Genomic DNA, 13,441 nt, shown 5'->3' with positions numbered 1-13,441 from the left:
CCCATGGTCTTAAGCAACACTCAGGTGAAGTCACGCTTTCCAACGAGCAAAAATGCTTTTCCGCTCAGCACAGCCCCGGAGGCAGGGACAGTGGCCACCCCGGCGCAGAAGAGACAGGAGATGGAGGCAGCAGGTTGTTTTCTGGACAGAGAGAGAAGTTGAGCAGCTGATTGATAAGGATCTGTTTGCCATTTCCCTGTTTTGCTTTTGTAGCATCTCCCCCACCCCCACCGGCTTGTCCTTCTTTCCCTTTGGTCATCTGGGCAGTGTGGTGAGGCTCTAACTGAAGCCCCACTTCTGACCACTGAGTGCCCCAAGTACAGAAACAGGTTAACAACGGGCGGAAGTGTTCTTGGATTGTAACCGGGGTGAGTACAGGGGTGGCCAGCACTGTTAAGCGCTCACCCACAGTACTGTTAGCCCCCGTAACAACCCTGCCAGGCATAGACAGTCGTCTCCCTCTCACGGGTCCTGAAACAGACCCAGGGTGTTTCATTAACTTACTCAAGGTTACGTAGCCATTAAGAGGGACGTCCATGGCTCCTACCAGCCAGCCCACAAAAAGAATCCATGTGTACTGCATGCCTGCTCCTTAATCAGTTCCTATTTGTCTTAATTTGTGATGTGTTAAACGGCCCAGTGGTTAATATTAACTTGATCACCACGGATTATGGAATAAAATGTACACTCTGGGAACTACCACGTTGGTTCCGTGGCTCCGCAGGTCCACGTGCCAGGTTAGGGAAAGTGGTTCCCTGTCCTCCGTTGATCGGCAGGCACTCCAGTGCTGGCTGTGATATCTGGGCTGTAAGAACCCCGAAGAACAGGAAAGATAGAATTTATGGCCTCGTGGAGCCTGAGAAGAGTCACAAACCCATGATGCTGAGTTAGAACAGCGCATGGTGGCACAGGGCAGTAAGTGGAAGTCAGTGGTCAGGGAGCTGGGTCAAGGCTGGCTGACCAGGAAGACAGCAGCACAGCCCTTGACCTGGACAGCAGGTGGGAGTATCTGTTGATGGTCACCCACCTCTGCCCTCCAGCATTCACTCCATGAGGGCAGGCGCTTCTGGTTCACTCCCAATTCTTTGCACCTAGGACAGTGCCTGGCCCAGTGAGAGTGCCCACTATGTGTGTGTGGACTGCCTGAAAGGAGCCAGGGATCTTGGCCCGGGCAAGGATAGTAAGTGGTACTGGACATTGTCGTTATGCTTGATTAGATCTGCAATGGCCAGCCCCGAGGCTTCCAGGAGCGTCAGCTGAAGAAGAGGAAAGGTGGGGAGTGTCGTTGAGTGTGTTTACTTCCTGCACCCAGTGGGTGCAGGCAGCAGGAGGCCTCATCCACTGGGTGCCCTGCAGGGGTGTGGCCCCACACAAGGCCCATCACTTGGCTCCTGGGTGCCCGCAGTGACGGAGGCAGTGCCGAGGGTGGCTTTGAACCAGACGGACAGGGTCTTTTCCCCTTCAGGGAGCTTAAGTTCTTAGTGGAGAAGGCGAGTGCGTTTGAGCAGGGCACTCTGGCGAGATGTGCAGAGCCGTGTTCTGGAGGGTGACGGGCAGCTGCTTTCCCCTGGGCAGTCCAGGGAGGCCTTCTGGAAGGGGCATTAAGTTCTCTCTTCAAGAGATGCCCAAGTCTGGGTTTTTATGTGACATTCCAGATTTTAAAGTTTTGTCTGTTTGTTTTTATTGGAAAGGTAGAGGGGCAGAGACAGAGATCTTTCCTCTACCCACAGCAGCCGTGGCTGGGCCAGGCTGAAGCCAGGATCCTGATAGTCTAGGTCTCTAGCAGGGACCCTAGTACCTGGGCTGTCATGTGCTGCCTTCCTCCGTGGATCAGAAGCAGAGCTGGGACTCGAACCCCGGCACTCAGACCCGGGACATCATGGGTGTCCCAAGCGGCATCTGAACTGTACCACAATGCCCGCCCCTCTAGATTTTCCAGTATTGGTTCCACTTTTTTTTTTTTTTTTTTTTTCTTTTTGGACAGGAGAGTTAGGCAGTGAGAGAGAGACAGAGAGAAAGGTCTTCCTTCCGTTGGTTCACCCCCCAAATGGCCGCTATAGCCGGTGCACCGCGCTGATCCAAAGCCAAGAGCCAGGTGCTTCCTCCTGGTCTCCCATGCGGGTGCAGGGCCCAAGCACTTGGGCCATCCTCCACTGCCTTCCCGGGCCACAGCAGAGAGCTGGCCTGGAAGAGGAGCAACAGGGACTAGAACCGGGTGCGCCGGCGCCACAGGCGGAGGATTAGCCAAGTGAGCCGCAGTGCGAGCCGGTTCCACATTTTTTAAAACCTACTGTAGGTGCCCACATTATGTGTGTTGATCTCCTAGGGCAGGGGAATGTCCAGTCCTGGACTAAGACAGGCCCATAAAGTCATTTGTTCCAGCCCTGCCAAGGCAGCTGCAGGAGAGACTCACGAGTCAATAAATCAATAGCAGGCTAGTTTTTAAGTTAATAATCTTACATGGCCCCTAATGATGTAAATGACCCTTGGCAGAGTAAAGGTTCCTCCCTGTTCTAGGGCCTTGTTCTGCTGCCCAGGCCCAGGCTACAGGTACTGGTGGTGTGCACCTGTAGTTCGAGAAAGCTCCAGGCAGGTCTTCAGGAAGGACCGGGGTGGGGTCCTCTCCCATTGGGGTCAGGAAGGAGGCAGGACCTGGAGTCCTGGAGGATGAGTAGCAGGAGCAGCTTGATGAGGCTGTGAAAGGGGAGAGGACCAAGCTGCTTTGGCAACAAAAGCCCAGGGCCTGTGCTGTGGCTGTGGTATAGCCGGTGAAGCCACCACCTGCAACGCTGGCATCCCATATGGGCACCAATTCGAGTCCTGGCTGATCTACTTCCTGTCCAGCTCCCTGCTGATGGCCTGGGAAAGCAGTGGAAGATGGCCCAGGTGCTTGGGCCCCTGCACCCATGTGGGAGATCCAGAAGCTCCTGGCTCCTGGTTTCAGCGTGGCCCAGCAGGGCTGTTGCTGTCATTTGGGGAGTGAACCAATGGATGAAAGATGTCTCTCTGTCTCTTTGTCCCCCCCCCCCCCCCCCCCCGTGTGTGTAATTCCACCTTTCAAATAAATAAAAAATCTTAAAAAAAAAGACAAGGGGGATTTCTTGGAATATGAGGTGTGTGTAGGGAAGCAGATGAGGTCTGAGAGGTGTGTGGGAGCCGAATTGTGCTGCAGGCACGGATGCTTTGTGAAATACAGGGAGGAATTGCTGAAGATTTGCAAGTGGGGTGGGGGATGACGCACTAATTACAGGCTTTCAGGGAGTTCAGGGGCGGCATTAAGCAAGAAAGATTGGAGCAAGGGATACCAATTAGGAGCAGTCACCCGGCTGTGAGGTGGGGACACGGAGGCAGAGGGAATGTGGATAGGAAGTGGCTGCCGTGCAAGGTGTGGATGTGACTGGACAGGGCCAGTGGCAGCTCGGCCCTGAGGGCAGAGTGAAGAGGAATTCTAAGCTGCCATTCAGGCTTGGAGCCTCGGGCTTGGGGAGAGTGAAGGAAGAGCTGGTTTGGGAAGATGATGAAAACTTGTCTTAAATGGACTGAGATGGATGTGCCTGGGCGTCACTCCCTGGGAAAGGGCAGGCGGACGCTGGGGAGGAGGTCAGAACTGCGGGTGGAGGTAGAGGAGTGGAGGATGTGGAGGCTGGGGAGGAGGAGAGAACCTGAGGTCTGAGGGGGACAGGCGGTGAGTTTGTCAGAGAGCAATGCGGGCAGAGACAGTGCTGGACGGGACAGCAGGGGCGGGGGGGGGCAGGTGGAGGCTGCTGCTCTCTGGAGCTCTGGAGCTCCTTTCAGTGAGCTCATCTACATTCTGTGTTTAGGGTTCCCCTGTCCGGGGTGTTTCCTATCAGCAGGGTCACTACGGCCTGTGCACATGGTGTTCGGGTGCTCCGCGGCGGGGGGGGGGGGGGATATTTTGTCTGTCCTCATAGGTGGATGGACACTTGGACTGTTTGCACTTTTTGGCTATTATGAGTGAAGTACAAGTTTGTGTGTGGACAAAGCATGTTCATTTCTCTTGGGGGGATCTTCCATGTTTTCTTCCGTTTTGCTTTGCTTTGTTTTCTTAAAAGATTTATTTTATCTGAAAGGCAGAGAGATTGATCTACTCTCTACTGATTCAAGTCCCAAATGGCTGAAGTGGCCAGGGCTGGGCAAGTCCAAAACCAGGAGCAGGAACTCCGTCTGGGTCTCCCATGTGGGTGGCAGGGGCCACAGCACTTGGGCCATCTGCTGCTGCTTTCCCAGGCGCAATTAGCAAGGAGCTGGAACAGAAGTGGAGCAACCGGGACTGGGCTCTGGTGTCCCAGGCAGAGGCTTAACCTACTGGGCCCTGACACCAGCCCCAGTCTTCTGCATTGTTGTTGCTGTTTGTGTTTCCCGAGGGCCTGTCGTAGTCCCATTTGCTCTCTTGCTTGGTTTCTATGTTCCTATTCCTAATTCAGCCCTAAAGCTTATGACAAACTCAGTTCGGTGGCCAGCTCCTCTCTTTCCTGGCGCTTGCTCTCTTGCCCCCTCTGATGACTGTTGTTTAGGTCTGTTCTCCCATACTTGGGACGACACTTAACCATCACATGCAGGGGGTGGGGGTGGGGGTGGGGGTGGGTGAGATTACACTCCCTGTTCCCTGGTTCTTGGTTTTTCACTCCCATCCTGGAATAGCTCCTTCCAGAGGTAAGTTTTTTTGAGACCTTACCTGTCTAAAAATATCATCTTTTTTTTAAGATTTATTTTATTTATTTGAAAGAGTTGCAGAGAGAGGTAGAGACAGAGAAAGATCTTCCATCTGCTGGTTCACTCCCTAGATGGCTGCAATGGCCAGAACTGCGCCAATCTGAAGCCAGGAGCCAGGAGCTTCTTCCAGCTCTCCCACGTAGGTGCAGGGGCCCACGTAGGTGCAGGGGCCCAAGGCCCTCCACTGCTATCCCAGGCCATAGCAGAGAGCTGGATCGGAAAAGGAGCAGCCAGACTAGAACTGGCACCCATATTGGATGCTGGTGCTGCAGGCCAAGGCTTTAACCTACTGCACCACAGCACCAGCCCTAAAAATATCTTCATTCTAACCTCACTCCACTTTGATAGTTTGGCTGAGTTCAGAATCTTAGGTAGTATATAATTTTTTATCAGTTTTATTTATTTGTTTATTTATTTATTTATTTTTGACAGGCAGAGTGGACATTGAGAGAGAGACAGAGAGAAAGGTCTTCCTTTGCTGTTGGTTCACCCTCCAATGGCCGCTGCGGTAGCGCGCTGCGGCCGGCGCACCACGCTGATCCGATGGCAGGAGCCAGGTGCTTCTCCTGGTCTCCCATGGGGTGCAGGGCCCAAGCACTTGGGCCATCCTCCACTGCCTTCCCGGGCCATAGCAGAGAGCTGGCCTGGAAGAGGGGCAACCGGGACAGGATCAGTGCCCTGACCGGGACTAGAACCCGGTGTGCCGGCGCCGCAAGGCGGAGGATTAGCCTAGTGAGCCGCGGCGCCGGCTTATTTATTTATTTTTGACAGGCAGAGTGGACAGTGAGAGAGAGACAGAGAGAAAGATCTTCCTTTGCCGTCGGTTCACCCTCCAATGGCCGGCGCGCTGCGGCCGGTGCACCGCGCTGATCCGAAGCCAGGAGCCAGGTACTTCTCCTGGTCTCCCATGTGGGTGCAGGGCCCAAGGACCTGGGCCATCCTCCACTGCTTTCCTTGGCCATAGCAGAGAGCTGGCCTGGAAGAGGGACAACCGGAACAGAATCCGGTGTCCCCGCCGGGATAGAACCCGGTGTGCCGGTGCCGCAAGGCGGAGGATTAGCCTATTGAACCGTGGCGCTAGCCTAAAGACTTACATTTTGAAAAAGGTGGTCCATTCATATGATTCAAAATGAAATGTAAAACAATACGGGGAGAAGTCTGGCACCAACCCTGTCCACGAGCTGCCTCCTCCCAACAAAACACTTACTTGTTTTTATAAATAAAGCAAATGACAAATACAGATTTCACTTTTTGCTCCCCTTTTTTATTTTTTAACTTTTGCTTATTTTCATCGTATTTGAAAGACAGAGACAACCACAAGGAGAGATCTTCCATCTACTGACTGACTCTCCAAATGCCCACAACAGCCAGGGCTAGCCTGGGTTGAAGCCAGGAGCTGGAACTCTGTCTGGGTCTGCCACATGGGTGGCAGGGACCCAAGAACTTGAGCCGTCACCTGCTGCCTCCCAGGGTGTGCCTTACCAGGAAGCTGGGTCCAGGGCAGAGGCGGGACTTGAGCCAGGTGCTGTAACATGGGATGTGGTTGTCCCAGGCAGCATCCTCATTGTCGCTCCACACGCCCTCCTGCCTCTTTATTTCGATAGAGAAATACAGCCCTGTTCCGCACCTTGCCTTTTCTGCCCACTTAAGGATGTGACCCTGAGAGCTTTCAGGCTTTTTCACTGCTGCGTGGTTTTCCGCTGTGATGTGTTCATCCAGTCCCTTTTTGGTGAGCATTTGAAGGAGTTTCCAGTCTTTGCTATTAAAAACAATGCTGCAGGGCGAATGTTGTGGTGCAGGGAGTTAAGCCACCTCTTGGCACCTGCATCCCGTTTCGGAGTGCCTGGGTTCTAGTCCCGGCTCTGCTCCCAGTCCCAGTTTCCTGCTAATGCCCACCCTGGGAGAACTGAGTTCTGAGCTCCTGGCTATGGCCTGGCCCAGCCCCGACTGTTGTGGGTATTTAGGGGAGTGATCCAGCCCCAGCAGATTGGAGCTCTCTTACTCTTTCTCTGCCTGCCTTGTAAATGCGTTAAGATAAATAAAGTGTTGGCTGGCGCCGTGGCTTAACAGGCTAATCCTCCGCCTTGCGGCGCCGGCACACCGGGTTCTAGTCCCGGTCGGGGCACCGATCCTGTCCCGGTTGCCCCTCTTCCAGGCCAACTCTCTGCTGTGGCCAGGGAGTGCAGTGGAGGATGGCCCAAGTGCTTGGGCCCTGCACCCCATGGGAGACCAGGAGAAGCACCTGGCTCCTGCCATCGGAACAGCGCGGTGCGCCGGCCGCAGCGCGCCTACCGCGGCAGCCATTGGAGGGTGAACCAATGGCAAAAAGGAAGACCTTTCTCTCTGTCTCTTTCTCTCACTGTCCACTCTGCCTGTCAAAAAATTAAAAAAAAAAAAAGAGATAAATAAAGTGTTTTGTTTTTAAGAAGAGAGAGACAGAAAATAACATTGTCTTCTGGCTCTGTGCTTGTGTGGTTTTAGATCTTGCTCTCCATAGCAGATGCACTGATCTCCACTCCCACCGCTGTGTGGCACAGGCCTGTTCCCCACAGCTTACCCGCTCGGTCCACTTGGGACGCCTCCGTTTCTCCTGCCTGTCTCTTGGCTGTACTTCGAGCTCACGCCACGCACAACACTGTACATGAACACCCCTCCGTGCCCTGGCCTGGCCTGGCTTCTCAGTCAGCGCCCTCAGGACCGCCGGCTGTCCGAGGCAGCGCTGCCAGGGCCTCAGAAGCGCCTTCGCTTGCCCAGGACCCGGGGCAGGGTCATCTTCCACTGTGGGATTCGTGTTTCCTGGAGCAGTCCTTCCCCCGGGCTGCCTGCTCTGGACTTTCACATTGCTTCTTCAGGTGTAGCAGTTCCCTGTTTGCAGCCCTCTGCTCTGGGGAATCGGACCTGGGTTCTCGTTTCGTGTGGTGTCGTTGGGGCTTGTTCTGCCCCAGCTCTCTGGTGTAGATTCAGGGTGGCAGCCTTGCTGCCCGGACATCTCAGTGTATCGTGTGAAAACTCCTCGGGGCTTTCCATCACTATAAATGCTGTTCTAGAACTTGTCTCCTTTCACTGCTATTTTCTTAAGCTGATTTATTTTTACCAAAATCTGCAGATATTTTAGGAAATACCTAAAATACTTTCCTGTGAATTTCTTTTTTATTTATTTATTTTTATTTTTTTCCAGGCAGTTAGACAGTGAGAGAGAGAGTTATAGACAGTGAGAGAGAGACAGAGAGAAAGGTTTTCCTTCCATTGGTTCACTCCCCTAATGGCCACCATGGCCAGCGCTGCGCTGATCCGAAGCCAGGAGCCAGGTGCTTCTCGTCTCCCATACGGGTGCAGGGACCCAAGCACTTGGGCCATCCTCCACTGCCTTCCTGGGCCACAGCAGAAAGCTGGACTGGAAGAGGAGCAACCGGGACTAGTATCCGGCGCTCCAGCCAGGACTAGAGCCCGGGGTGCCGGTGCCACAGGCGGAGATTAGCCAAGTGAGCCACACCGCCGGCCTCCTGTGAATTTCTTTACAACAGTCTTTTTTTCTTATTTTAAGATTTATTTATTTATTTATTTATTTATTTGAAAGGCATAGTTACACAGAGAGAAAGAGAGAAGGGGGGGGGGGTCTTCCATCCTCTGGTTCACTCCTCAATTGGCAGCAAAGGTCAGAACTGGGAAGATCTGAAGCCAGGAGCCAGGAGCTTCTTCTGGGTCTCCCATGCGGGTGCAGGGGCCCAAGGACTTGGGCCATCTTCTACTGCTTTCCCAGGCCATAGCAGAGAGCTGGATCAGAAGAGGAGCAGCTGACACTCAAACAGGCGCCCAATGGGGAAGCTGGCACTGCAGGCAGCAGCTTTACCCGCTATGCCACAGCGCCACCCCACAACAATCTTTTTAAAATATTTATTTGTTTGTTTGTTTATATCTTTTTGAAAGGCAGTGACAGTGGGGAAAGAGAGAGAGCTTCCATCTCCTGGTTGACTCCCCAAATACCCACAAAGCTGGATCTGGGCCAGGTCACAGCCAGGAGCCCAGGACTCCATCTGGGTCTTCCCCGTGGGTGGCAGGGACCCAAATACTTAGCTGTCACATGCTGCCTTCCCAGGTGCATTAGGAGGCTGCACCTGAAGTGCTGGGTGGCCAGGACTCCAACTGCCATTCCGATACGCTAGGCAACATAGGTGTCCCAGGCAGTGGCTTAGCCTGCTGCGCCACACACAACACCTGCCCCGAATCTTTTTTTTTTTTTTTTTAAGATTTATTTGTTGAAAAGGCAGAATGACAGAGAGGGAGAGAGAGATTTTCCCTCCACTGATTCAATCCCCAAATCCCAACAGCTGAGCATGGTCCAGGCAGAGGCTAGGAGCCAGAAACTCCACCCTGGTCTCCCACATGGGACGCTGGGACTCCAGCACTTGGGCCATCATCTGCTGCCTCCCAAGGTGCCCATTAACAAAGCTGAGTCTGAAGCAGTAGTCAGCCCCCCAGTGTGGAGGACACATGTCCCAGAGGGTGATGAACCCACTGCTTGGCCCCTACATCCATCTTGAGTTACTTGGGTGGGACGCCAGCTTGTGATAGACATTTCCCGTGGTGTTTAGTTCTTTTGTGCGTGTATGTTCTGGAATTGATAATGAACACAGGACCATTGCATCTTGCTCCTACTGGGGTCGAGGTGAACGCGACTGTTTATTAGCTAGTTGGCCATCCCTGTAGTCAATCGTCCCTACTTTGGATCGTGCAGTTAGCACCTGCTGTGTGCCTTGCCCTGTGTCTGCTGAGCCCGGCCTTGCAGACCTTTGTGCTGAGCTCCAGGCACAGCCCTGACAAGGCAGCAGGGTCCCTGCCCTCACAGACTGTCACAGCCCGGGTGCCAGGCACTGTTGCATGCTCTTCACCTATGTTGTCTCAGAATGTGCTTTAGCTTTTAATCTCTCTCCAACTCTGTAGCACCCTAGAAGCGAAGAAAGTGAGGCTCACGCCACACAGCTAATAAGTGGTGGGACCCAGGCTTGTCCACTCCAAAACCCATGTATTTTTCCTCTGCCCCATGCTGCATCCCGCTCTGATGTAAGTGAGCATGCAGGTTGCAAAAGCAAGGCCTGGGAGCCTCTGCGCCTGCTCTGTGCAGGGCCCTGGGAGTGGCTTCCCCTGGTCCTAGGGCGTTCCCGAGCCTTGGTTCCTCTGAGAGGTGGAGGTTGCGGCTGACTGCACCAGGCGTTGCAAAAACTAAGTGAGCTAAAGTAGAAGAAAGGGAGAGAGCAGGAAGTCACACTCCCCTCCACGCCACCTGAGACCGAGTGGGGACTGAGTGGACTTCAGTTTGCAAATTGACTCAGCCGACCGAGGGCCTTTTTTAGAAGACAGCTTTGGAAGGTTTATTTTGCCCTTTTGAAAGGGCTTTTGTATGTGTGGTAGGTGGGACACAGGAGCGGTCACAGGCATGTGGTGTAAAGTATTCCAGTTCTGGACCACAAGACTCAAGGGTTAAACCTGGTTGACAGAATGGAATTTTTTAAAGAGTAGCAGAAGCCCAGAGCCGGGGCCTCAAGGCCTCCTGGGAAGCTCTGCCTAGAAACGGATCCTACACCACTGAAGGGCTGGGACGCTGGGACGAACGTGTGGCCAGATGTCCTTTACAATCGCTCGCCTCCCTGGCCCTGCAGAACAGGTCTGTTGGGTTCAGGGTCTGTTTCGGAACAGTGATGAAATCCCAAGCTGTGGAGCCAGCGGCGACACCACGCTGCTCACGGTGTCTGCCCAGTCAGGCCTCACCGTCCCACAGCTGCGAGGGGAGGAGATGCTTCCTGCCGAGGGCCAGCGTTCTCAGGAGGCCTTGAGCACAGCATTAGTCCCCGACAGTGCCAGCAGAGCAGGGCTGGGTTTCACACCCACTTTCCCTGGGAAGAAAGGAAGGCACTGAAACAGAGAAAACCACGTGCCCGAGATTCCCCAGCCTAATAGGAAGTCGAGCTGGCCCTGGGTCTCTGAGCTGGGATCCCATACTCTTCCCTGCACTGTGGGAATGAGGTGGGGAGTGCCCGGTGTCCAGGAGCCCCGGCTCTGGTCAGAAGTTGTTTTTTTTTTTTTGTTTTGTTTTGTTTTGTTTTTACAGGCAGAGTGGATAGTGAGAGAGAGAGACAGAGAGAAAGGTCTTCCTTTTGCCGTTGGTTCACCCTCCAATGGCCGCTGCGGTCGGCGCATCTCACTGATCCGAAGCCAGGAGCCAGGTGCTTCTCCTGGTCTCCCATGCAGGTGCAGGGCCCAAGGACTTGGGCCATCCTCCACTGCACTCCCGGGCCATAGCGGAGAGCTGGCCTGGAAGAGGGGCAACCGGGACTAGAACCTGGTGTGCCGGCGCCGCCAGGCGGATTAGCCTGTTAAGCCACGGCGCCGGCCCAGAAGTTGTTTTTACAGCAATTTTTCAAATCATTGCTTCAGCCCACTTCCGCATGAGCAGGGATGCGCTGCGTCCACAGCCTCGTGCTAGGCTCTGCAGGACTGGTGGTGGATAGACAAGTCCTGGAAGGGAGCTGGCGTCTAAGCATCAGTTGTAGTGCAAAGGCGCGTATCAGAGGAACTGCACGTTTCTGGAGCACTAAGGAAGGGCACTTGGAAGATCTTAGTGCAGACTGGCATTTGGGTCGTGTTGTGAAGCGGGGAGTGAACAGTTTTGGAAGGCCAGGGAGGTGCCAGGGTGTTCATCTGGATGGAATTGGACCACAGTTGGGAGTATGTTTTAGGAGAAAGATTCAATGTGGAGGCAGGCACTGTGGCGTAGCGGGTAAAGCTGCTGCCCGTAGTGCTGGCATCCCTTATGGGTGCTGGTTCGAGTCCCAGCTCCAATTCAGCTCTTTGCTATAGCCTGGGAAAGCAGCAAAAGATGGCTCAAGTCCTTGGACCCTGCACCTGCGTGGGAGACCTGGAAGAAGCTCCTGGATCCTGGCTTCGGATTGGCCCAGCTTCAGCCATTGTGGCCTTTTGGGGAGGACTTCTCTCTGCCTCTGCCTCTCTGTAACTCTGCCTTTCAAATAAACAAATAAATCCTTAAAAAAAAAAAGATTTGGTATGGCCAGAACACAGTATAGGTCAGAGGTTCTCAAGCTTGAATGTGCCAGTGAACCCCCAGGGTACACCCCCGGATACCTGAATCTGGAAGGTCTTGGATGTCCTCCAACAGAGCAAGGTTCAGAAAAGGCTTCTGGGTGCTTACGGGCCAAGGTCAAGGGCGAAGGGGTGGCGGGAGAGAGCAGCCTTGGAAGGGCTGAACCAGTGCTGCTGGCCCGGCTTCGGGGTATTTGCAGGCTGCAGTTGCCTTCCTCAGACACGGCTTGGGTCAGCTGCCTCCCTGCTTCAGTGTGTTCCCTGCCAGTCAGGGCTCCAGAAACTTGCCCCCCACTACAACTGAAAAGGTGGTTTTGGAAAGGTGGTGCCTGGACCGACTGGGAGAACTGGAGAGCTGGGCCAGAACCAGGGGAGGCCCGGCAGCCGCAGGGTGCAGCCGAGGACGAGCCAGGAGCACCCTGCTTAGGGCCCCACTGCTGCTGATCTGTGTATTGTCCCTGCCTTCCTGGGTCGTTCCTCCAGAGTGTGCTCCTAGGGGGGGCATGCGCTGGTCAGAGCTGGCCAGCAGAAGCCGGTGGGCATTCTCCAGAGGAGGATCGGGACGCTAGCGGAAGGTGGGGTCCGATGGGGGACCGCAGTGGCAGACAGCCACGGCTTCTGTGCATCTCCCCTCGGAGATGAAAGCAAGCTCTGTGATGTCACGGTCCTCCACAGCTTAGCTCCAGCAGCTCCATCTCCCTGCCCTGCTCTGCCGTCCTGGGAGCGGGCAGGACGCTTCCTGGTGCTGTGGTTTGCCCAGACACTTTGCATTGCCTGGAGTTCCCTCCCTCCTCACTCATAAAACCCTGTGGGCCTTCTAGGTCCAGCTTTCACTGTCTGCCGGGGTGGGGAGGTGGGGGTTGGGTGGGGGAGGATGGGTCCTTTCTGTACTCTGAGACATCTCTTTCGTTGTGAGGCACCTGCCTGTTCCCAGCTCGCGGTGTTGGTTGGGTCTCCCCATCTTCTCTAAGACTGGGAGATGAGGGGGCGGCGCTGTGGCGCAGTAGGTTAATCCTCCGCCTGCGGCACAGGCATCCCATATACGCGCCAGTTCTAGTCCCAGCTGCTCTTCTTCCAATCCAGCTCTCTGCTGTGGCCTGGGAAAGCAGTGGAGGATGGCCCAAGTCCTTGGGCCCCTGCATCCACATGGGAGACCCGGAAGAAGCTCCTGGCTCCTGACTTCAGATTGGCGCAGCTCTGACCGTGGTGGCCATTTGGGGAGTGAACCAACGGAAGGAAGACCTTTCTCTCTGTGTCTCTCTCTCTCTCTCTGTAACTCTACCTCTCAAATAAATACGTAAATAATCTTTAAAAAAAAAAAAAAAAGACTGCGAGATGGGAAGAGCACTGGTGCTTTTCAATCCTCACGCAGTGCTGGGAGAAGAAGCACTTAGGACCCTGCAGCTCAGGCACATGGTACACGGTGTACACGGCGTACACGGTGCTGAGTGGCTGTTTCCGGCATGGCTTCATAGCCTGCGCTGCAGGTATTTTTCCCCTGTAGTCTAGGGAGGTGTTGGGTGTGGCATGGAAGGGTGGGCGGGGTGCTGGGGTGCTGGGCGCCCTTCAGTTCTGCTCGAACAGAACAGAGGTTGCGTGGCCGTTTTGCAGA

General features: G+C 54.5%; 1 protein-coding gene across 1 annotated transcript in view; it reads left to right on the top strand.

Moving 5' to 3' along the window:
• The window catches only part of SREBF2 (sterol regulatory element binding transcription factor 2), a 65,208-nt gene that overhangs the window by 1,108 nt on the left and 50,659 nt on the right, over positions 1–13,441 (top strand). The window lies entirely within an intron of this gene.

Source organism: Lepus europaeus, chromosome 10, assembly GCF_033115175.1.
Source record: "Lepus europaeus isolate LE1 chromosome 10, mLepTim1.pri, whole genome shotgun sequence".
Taxonomy (NCBI): Eukaryota; Metazoa; Chordata; class Mammalia; order Lagomorpha; family Leporidae; genus Lepus; species Lepus europaeus.
Note: the sequence above shows the minus strand (reverse complement) of the source record. Positions and strands in the feature narration are given on the sequence as shown.